This window comes from Gossypium raimondii, chromosome 4, assembly GCF_025698545.1.
Source record: "Gossypium raimondii isolate GPD5lz chromosome 4, ASM2569854v1, whole genome shotgun sequence".
NCBI classification, from domain to species: Eukaryota; Viridiplantae; Streptophyta; class Magnoliopsida; order Malvales; family Malvaceae; genus Gossypium; species Gossypium raimondii.
The window spans coordinates 37632496-37643132 of record NC_068568.1 but is presented as its reverse complement, the minus strand read 5'-3'; positions in this window follow the sequence as shown (position 1 = coordinate 37643132).

Here is a 10637-nt window from a genome sequence, read left to right as displayed (position 1 = left end):
TGAGCAAAGATTTTACGATGATCTCAAAGCCGCAATCCGACCAATTATATGCGGTTCTTCCTAGTTATAGGATTGAATTAGAAGATCACAGTGACATAGAAAACAATAGTTATACTTGTTCTTGTTTATTGGGGTTCTTCACCCTTTCGATCCAGTCATTAGAAAAAGCTTAGTTTAGATTTGTCAACAAAATAGATATACTTAATACACTAAACCAAATCCTCATTCTTTATTTTATTTGTTTTAAACTTAGGTTACCTTAATTAAACTAATTTTATATGTAATAATTAAATTATATGTAATAATTATTATTTTAAATTATACAAATTCATAAAATATAATTTATTAGTTATAATTATTTTAAATTTTATTAAATCATATATTTTAATTAAAATATATTTAATATTAATTATTTCAAATTTTCTTTTATAGTATCATATATTATGATTTGAGTAAATTCATATAAGAATATTAATTATTAAGAATTTTATTAAATTATATATTTTAATTATAATATATTTAATAATTATTATTTTAATTTATATTTTACAAGATCATATATTATGATTTGAGTAAATTCATATAAGAATATTAATTATTAAGAATTTTATTAAATTAATTATAATATATTTAATAATAATTATGTTTAAATATGATTAAATTATTTATTATTGATATTAATAATCTTATTAAAATTTAAATAACAATAACAATAATAATTTACCAAAACAAATTTACGCTAATTATTAAGAATTTTATTAAATTATATATTTCAATTAAAATATATTTAATAATAATTATGTTTAAATATGATTAAATTATTTATTATTGATAATAATAATCTTATTAAAATTTAAATAACAATAACAATAATCATTTACCAAAACAAATTTATGCTAAGGGTATTCTAGTCATTTTAGTTTTTTCCATTATGCTATTACACCTCTATTCCATTCAACCAAACACAAGAATACTATTACGCCTCTATTCCATTACATTCAACCAAACAGTTGATTTGCTATTACACCTCTATTCCATTACACCTCTAATCCAATACACCTCTAATCCAATACAGCGAACCAAACGTGGTGTATGTGTATATATATATTTATAAAAATTAAAAAATGTGTAGGTATATGTATATATTATAAAACGTATGTATGTATATATATAACAAAATTTGAAATTTAAAGGCATAAAAAGTAAATAATAATGATACAAGATTAATGATGCCACATAATAGTGTTAATAATATTAAAATAATTAATTTAATAATAAAAAACTAAAATAACAAATAGAGGATTAAATAGCATCAATAATCAAAGACCAATGAATTTAAAATAAAAAAATATAAGGCAAAATAAAATGTGAACAAATTTGAAAATAATGAATTTGAAAATGAATAATAAGGAAAAAGAGATTCGAAATCAACAATATACAAATCAATAAATAAATTATACACAAATCAACAAAATAAGAACAAGCCAAAGAAAATAAGAACGCAAGAGATAGAGAAATTTGAGTGAATACTCTTAATAATTATTATTACTCCCAACTCCAGTCTTTACAATGAAGGGAGAGGCCTCTATTTATAGTTGAGCCTCCTCAAATCCGACGGTACTGATTAATTACATCAACGGCTAAGATTAAAGGATATCTACAAATTAAATCTTTAAGATTACAAAATCATATCTTCTAAGATTGCATATCATATCTAAGATTGCATATCCTTGAAGATTATGTTTCCATATGTGTCAAACTTGTAGATGGACCTTCAACCTTTTCAAGTAATGGGTCATTCCGATCGGGCCAAATGATATAATTTTGGACTGGACTTGGACTCTGTTTTATTATTTTGGATTTATTATTTTTTATGAGCCCGGGCTAAATTGGCCTATTACAGCTGCCCCTCTTTGCTCATTGTCGAGTAACGGGAATGAAGCAAAGATCTTAAAAATGACCAATTTTGCCCAGTCGTGCTGGACCTTAATGCTCTTCTTCTTCAAGTGGCCTAATTTCATCCTACTGCATTTTCATAGGTATAGGAATTGGTGCTTCGATCCACTCCACTGCAACGTCGGGGAGATAGGATTTGTAACTCATAACTTTTCAAGAGAACAAAATTTTCTATTTTTAGTCTGCTTCACTGCAACTTCAGGGAAATAATACTTGATGCGATCTGTTCTACTGCAACCTTAGAGAAATAAGATCTACCATCTTTAGTTTGCCTCACTACAATTTCAGGGGATAAGACTTGCTTTCTTCAATTTTAACGCCAGGGAGACGAGATTCGCTGCATTCAGTTTTAATCTGCTCCGCTACAACACCAGGGAAACCAGATTTGCTACCTTTAGCCTTAATCTGTTCCACTGTAATGCAAAAGAGATAGGATTCACTACCCTACAGCTTTAACCCGCTCCACTTCAGCTATTCCAAGTCTTAACGCTAGGGGGATAAGATTCGCTGCCCTATGCTTTATTCTGCTCCGCTACAACGCTAGGGAAACAAGATTCGCTACCTTTAGCTTTAATCTGTTCCACTACACCGCCAGGGAAGTAAGATTCACCGTTGTGGCTTCAATCTATTTAACTGCAATGTTGGGAAACAAGATTCACCGTCGTAGCTTCAATCTGTTCCACTGCACCGCCAGGGAAGTAAGATTCACCGTTGTGGCTTCAATCTATTTAACTGCAATGTTGGAGAAACAAGATTTGCCGTCGTAGCTTCAATCTGTTCCACTACACCACCAGGGAAGTAAGATTCACCGTTGTGGCTTCAATCTATTCCACTGTAATGCCAAAGAGATAGGACTCGCTGCCCACAGCTTTAATCCGCTCCACTGCAACTTCAGGGAGATAGGATTACTGGCTTAAATTTGCTTCCCTACTACCTTGGAAAGATAAGATTCGCCGTCATCGATCTGCTCCACTACTGCTTAGGGAGATAAGATCTATAATTTTCAACCTACTCCACTGCTGCTCAGGGAGATAGGATTTACAATCTTCAACCTATTCCACTGCTGACCAGGGAGATAAGATTCACCTATTCCACTGCTGACCAGGAAGATAGGACTTACAATCTTCAACCTATTCCACTGCTGACCAGGGAGATAGGATTCACTTATTCCACTGCTGGCCAGGGAGATAGGACTTACAATCTTCAACCTATTCCACTACTTTCCAAGGAGACAAGACTACTATCTTCGATCTGCTTCGTCGTCAATACAGGAAGGTAAGATCTTTTATTTTCAACCTACTCCGCTGCAACCCAGGGAGGCAAAGCTTTGTGATTTCACCGATCTGTTCTTCGAGGAACATGACCTGTATAATGAACCTAATTATTCCTAATATTAGGATGGCATGATCAAAATGCATCAAATGCTCCTGACTAGACATGTATGAATAGTATTTGCATAAATGTAGAATGTTATTTTTTTGTGAGAATGATCCTTCTTTATCACTTAGGTTATCATTACTCAAAGTTTATTAAGGCTTTATCATTGACGTGGTACAACGCCTTCCTGCTCAACTGGCGTTTTCAAAGAAACACTTAGTCAGATTGCCTCCACTGTAAACCTCAAAGTTCAATCCACTGGGAAGCAAAATTTGTACCATTGTTCTCCCATTGTAACCCAAGGGTAGAAATATATGGATTTTCCTCAATCCTCTCCTATCAAAATTCAAGGATACATGATCTAAATCTCTTTGGTCCCTTACATCATTCCCAGGGTATCGTACCAAAGGCTCATGCACAAATGAAGGCTTTCTTCTCCGAGGAAACCTCTTCCTATTGTCTGGTGATCATTGCTTGCTTGTTTATTTAAGCTTTGTAATCAACATGACATCTTGTCATTTTGTTCAATCAATGTTTTTGACAACAAAATTCAAAGAGAAAGTCCTACTTTGGACTCTTCCGTTTCAGATTTCCAACCTTTAAACATGGTGCATTCTAAACAATAGTCATGTTTCAGGTTCCTGTATTATTTAGAAACTTCTAGAGTAATATGCAAAAATTCCCTTGTGAAAGTTTTATTAGTCCATTAATCATTATTCCAATGCAACATGCTTGCAAAAAAATCATAATAATGGATAAGAATAAAGTTAGTTCTGAGCATAGCTCGAAAGGAATAAATTATCAAAAATAGTAAAGAAGGACAAAAAAGAAATTGATTGGGAATGTGTATCTTGGAAAAGAATAAAGTATTCCAAGAACAACAAATTCAATATAAATAGTATGAAAATTGGGTGCCCCAGATATCGCAGCTTGAGCTTCTCTGTATAAACTTTCTGAAGACCATTCTGAGTTTGACATGTGTTTAGGAGATCTACAGTGCTTTGTCAATGCCCCAAGATGTCGTCTACCCTTTCTTGTTGATTCAAGTATAGCAAGATATCATACGTCCCAATCTGATCAAAATTTGAATTGCTCTGATCACCTCATGCCCTATTCTGATCAATATTTGAGCCGCCCTTTTCGGGTTTTCAACTCAAATCCCCTTTGGGTCTCAAGGCGCCCTTTGCGGGTTTTCACCTTGGCCTCTCCATTTTCTTTCTTCTTTTTTTTATTACTATTTTTTTAGACTCAAAGCACCTTTTGTGGGTTTTCAGCTGTTTTTTTTCTTTTTTTTTTGAGTGAATTTTGAACTCATAGGATTAGGCAAGTCCTTGTTATCCCTTTTGATCAGAACTAATGTTTTTCTCGATAAAGTCTCCCATATAAGATCATCCACTTTTATCTTGTATGCGAAAAATCTTTTTTGGTACCAGATTTTTTTCATAGAGCCTTTTAGGGTGAAATTTAACTATGACATAAACTTTGGATCTTCCTCTTCAATTAGGATAAAACCCAACAAAATTGCGGAGCAATTGACTTCAATAGGCAAAGCTATGACAAATCAAAGAGAAATGCACTCTCTGCATTCTTTGACCCGAATGGCCATACTTTATAGCAAAATGTTCCCCATAAGATGATGAATGTGGTCCTTCCATATCTTCAGGGTGCATCTTTATCTGATTGTATCCAGAGAAGCCGTCCGTGAAGGAAAATAGTGAGTGGCCTTCCATGTTATCCACTAAAGTGTGAAAAGTAATGAGTTTTGGAACTGGCTTTGTTCAAATCCTTGTAATCCATATACATTCATATTTTCCCATCTTTTTTTCAAGGACTAGTACAATGTTGGCTACCCAAACCCAACATCAAATTACTTTTTAACTTTTTCTTTTACCCTTAGCACGATATCGGGCGGGCCTCATTCTCTTGAGCTTCTGCTAAACTGGCTTACAATCTTCTTTTCAGGAAGACAGTGCAGCACAAGGTCAGTGCTTCACCTGAGCATATCCTGGTATGACCATATGAAGACATCTTTGAATTCTTGGAGTAACTCAATGAGGTCTCATTTCGTCTTTGCGGTCATGTCAATTCTAATCTTCACCAAGCTCACAATTTCTAATGATTCCTTGTGAAGTAGGATCCGTCTATCCTCTTGTTCTACCATCATCAACAAGTCTGGAGATAAGTTACAATTTATATCATCTTCAAAGTCATGAGATCCCTCTAAATACATGTCTTGCTCAAAAGGAGGTTCTGAGTTTGTAGCAGCGTCACTTATGTCATTGATATCTGGGTACCCATAGGAAGTACCAAAGAATATACAAAAGAATGTATGAATTTATGAATAATTATTTGTACAATATGATTATGAATGAAAGAATGATATGGAAGAAAATCCAAAAAAATGAAAGAATATTGGCTCAAAAATGAATGCAAAGATGTATTTCATTAGAATAATGACGTTCAGACATAAGCCTATTTCACAAAGGAATTTCTATTATTTTTAGGCTAAAAACAACAAAAATGTTCTGAACATTACTCAAAATAAGCTCTAAAAACTACAGGGATTTCTTCCGCAGTCCAGTTATTTAGAACACTCCCAAGTTTATAAGGGCGAATATCTAACAAGGTCCCCTTTCATTTGTGTCTTCCTATATGTCATTGATGTGAACACTTCCACACCTCTTCATATATTGCATTTACCCCATTATCAATCATGATTGGGTAGCGGCCTTTCTGCATTAGATGAGTCATCCAACTTGACAATACCCATGTTAATGAATTTTTCAACTAGCTTTTTGAAGGTAATGCAATTCTCTATTGAGTGCCCCGTAATTCCTGCATGGTAATCACATTGCGCGTCCGAATCATACCACTTGGGATACGGAGGTTGTGGAGGTTTTAAGTAGGAAGGGGCAACAATGTGCGCATCAAACAAGCTTTGATATAGCTCCTTATAGGACATCGGAATTGGTGTGAACTGGAGCTTCTCAGTACCTGGTTTCACTCCAGATTCTTGTCTCAATGAACCTTGTTGACTAGCAACCCCTTTACCTGGATGACTTACAGTAACTGATTTTGAGTAACCTATGTTACTCATCTCAGTTTCTTTTCTCCTTAAGACTGAGTTTTTGTTACTCTCTCCACCATCTATTCTTCCACTTCTGATGGCATTTTCAATCATTTCGCCATTCATGATTATATCTGAGAAACTCTTTGAAGCATTTTCCAACATGTGCGTGATGAACGAGGCTTTCAGTGTATTGATGAAGAACATCATCATTTCTTTCTTTAGGAGTGGCGGCTGAACTTGGACTGCAACCTCTCTCCACCTCTATGCATACTGTCTAAAGCTTTCATTCGATTTCTTTTCCAAATTTTGTAAGGTGATTCTATCAGGAGTCATTTCTGATATATGACTATACTGCCTCATAAAAGCCTGTGCCAAATCCCTCCAAGAACTAATTTTGGTTCAGCTCAATTGATTATACCATTTAGATGCTGCCCCAGTGAGGCTATCTTGAAAACAATGTATTAATAGCGGATCATTGTTAATATACCCAGTCATCCTCCTACAGAACATGGTGATATGGGCTTTAGGGCAACTGGTCTCATTATATTTCTCAAATTCTGGCATCTCGAACTTATAAGGAAGTACCAAATTTGGGACCAAACTCAGATCCTTAGCAACCATACCACGATAACTTTCAGTGCTTTCTATTGCCCTGAATTTCTTTTCAATCTATTTCCACCTTTCCTCAAACCGTTTTGGCAATTCTTCCTTTGCTTTATCTTTCTCAGCTACTTCATCGAAATCAAGGATAGCAGGATTCACTGGGTTATCTCCGGGATTAGAATCTGATCTAGCTTGAAAGTTCATCGGCACTGATACACCAGCCTGAAATTGCTGAGGCCTAATTGTAACAGAGGATCTACGCGGATGCACCTCAGCTTGAGTTTGCACATGCGGAGGAGTAAAACTTGGAGGATATAGAGGTCCATCCTTGTCTCCTACTTCATCATTAACCATAGGGCCCTTCCCCTTATTTACTCCCCTAATCAGTAATTGCGTCAACTTAGCCATCATATCCTTTTGAGACTCCAGCATCCTTTCTGTCATATCTTGTTGAATTTTTCCAATTGCTCTTTCATTTGCATCTGTAGCTGGTCTTGCATTTCTTTTTGCATTTGCTCCAGTTTCTCTAATCTTTGATCCATTTCCTTAGTTTTGTGACGAGTACCGTAAGAGTGGTTGGTTGGTTTTCCAGATTAGCTGAAATAAATTTACTCAATTAGACCCTTTCAATGGATTTTAATGCATATGATGTCATGTAATGCAGATGCATGAAATGAATGCCTAAAGAGACGTTGATTCTGATTCAATTACATTTAGAAAACTTTACTAGAAGACAAATTTCTTTACATAGAGCAGATGCATGTACGGCCTCGCCCTTATATTCTAAGAGACAACATCGATCTTTTCTTTCATCCGCATGTTTAAGATAAATCCCGCAAATTTCCAATAGATGCCACTGCTAGCTCCCTTTTTCTTGATCCTGGTCACGATCCATCATTTTGCTATCCTCGTCATGCTCATCAGCTTCTTTAAGGGAATTGGAACATTGAAAGCTCTTAGATAATCATCTTAAATCCTCGGGTCACGAAGTAAAGTCACAAACTCTTCCATCACCCTTCTTGTGTTTCTTAGAATATATTCAGACAGCTGTATTATTTTTCACTTTATCAAGAAATCCGTATTCCATGACAAGCTTTCTAAGTTAGTAATCGAATTTGAATCAACATCTCTTTTCTGAGATGCAAATGCAATGCAATCATAATCAAAACAAAAAAACGGGTTAGTACAAAACAAAAGCAAACAAAAAGAATACCTAGTCGGGTAAGCACTAGGGGTTTGGAGTGGCTTTACCTAGGATGGGTTCCTAAAGTCTTCTACATGCGGTTTGGCTCAAAAGTCAAGGTACCCAAACCAGCAGATTCTTCGATCCTCACCCATTATAGACTCATACAGACCGAGTTTGGTCCAGGGGAATACATTTCCCTATGGCTGTACGGAGATGAAGATCTCACGAAGACATAGGTATGGATGTATCCCGAAAGTGATCCACTATCCTGCACGGAGGTGAAAACCTCACGAAGGAGTACCTTCTAACTCCCACTTAAAAGGGTAAGACTAAACAGTCTTTATGCAATATGATGCCAAGATATAAAACTCGATTTATAGTAATCATACAAACAAGTGCAAAGAGAGAATCGTAATTTTTCAAATCAAATTTTCAATTCTCGACAATAAGACAAAAAACAATTAATTTTGCGGCTTGACTCTCTAAATGTCCCCAGTGGAGTCGCCAAGCTGTTGAAACCATTTTTTATTTTGAGAAACGGGGTCGACTTGGATTTTGAAAAAAATGAAAATGGGAGTCGCCACCGATCCTTTTTATTTAGGTGGGATCGGGTCACCTCAAAAAGTGGTTATTTTTAATAAGAGATTTGACTTTATTAAAACAACGATTTTAGTCCACGAAATTCAAAAAAACGGGTTCGGGAGTTAGTTATGTACGAGGAAGGATTAGCACCCTCGTAACGCCCAAAAATTGGTACCTAGTTAATTAATTAATGTCTTAATGTCGAAAATTGAAAACTTTAAAGAGATTTAAAATACGATCTTTTGTTTTTTTAAAAAAAAAAACTTATATAAAACAAGTTACTCGATAAGACCCTCTCATTTTGAAAAGAGAAAATGTCACACCCAATGAGTTAGGGCATGATATTTCACTTCCTCAAAAACGAGCTTGTCCAAAAAAACTCGTGCAATAAAATTTAAAAGGATATTCAATTGTTTAAGTCAGATGAAGAAATCGCAACCCAATACGTTAGGGCACAATTTCTCAAAATTCTAAACATTGAATATTACCTTTATTATATTTAGAAAAGAAATCTTCATCTCGAGAAAACAACATGTCATATCCAATGCGTTAGGACACAACGTATTGAATTCTCGATAATGAGCTTTTTATTTATGTTTTGATTAAAGAGCATTCTCGATTATTCAGATTCAACGAAAGAGTTGAAACCCAATACATTAGGGCTCAATCCTCTCGAAGATTCCAAATACCAAGTATTTCCTTTATTTTTCAAAATTTTCTCTTTATATGAATTTTCGTAAAAATTATATAATAGAGTAACAATTGTGATAATGTAAATAGAAATAGCATGATCAAGAACAAAATAATAATAATAATAATAATGAAAAGATAAATAAAAAACAAATCAATCATGTATACACAATATCAAGTAAATAAACAAATAAAACCAAGCATTTAAAGAATATAATAATGATAATAATGGTCATGTGAATAAATAAATAAATAAACATCAAGTAAAGCAATAATAATAACAAAGAAAATAGATAAAAATTATAAAATATAAATATATATATATGTACATATAAGAAAAATATATATGTGTGTGAATTATAAAAAACTAAAAATATATATAAATATACATATTTTAATATGTAAAAATATATATAAGTATGTATATAAAATTATGAAACATAGAAAATATATAAAAGTATGTGTATATATATTTATAAAAATTAAAAATGTGTAGGTATATGTATATATTATAAAACGTATGTATGTATACATGCATATATATAACAAAATTTGAAATTTAAAGGCATAAAAATTAAATAATAATGATACAAGATTAACGATGCCACATAATAGTGTTAATAATATTAAAATAATTAATTTAATAAAAAACTAAAATAACAAATAGATGATTAAATAGCATCAATAATCAAAGACCAATGAATTTAAAATAAAAAATATATAAGGCAAAATAAAATGTGAACAAATTTGAAAATAATGAATTTGAAAATGAATAATAAGGGAAAAAGAGATTTGAAATCAATAATATACAAATCAATAAATAAATTATACACAAATCAACAAAGTAAGAACAAGCCAAAGAAAATAAGAACGCAAGAGAGAGAAATTTGAGTGAATACTCTTAATAATTATTATTACTCCCAACTCCAGTCTTTATAATGAAGGGAGAGGCCTCTATTTATAGTTGAGCCTCTCCAAATCCAACGGTACCGATTAATTACATCAACGGCTAAGATTAAAGGATATCTACAAATTAAATCTCTAAGATTACAAAATCATATCTTCTAAGATTGCATATCATATCTTCTAAGATTGCATATCATATCTAAGATTGTATATCCTTGAAGATTATGTTTCCATATGTGTCAAACTTGTAGATGGACCTTCAACCTT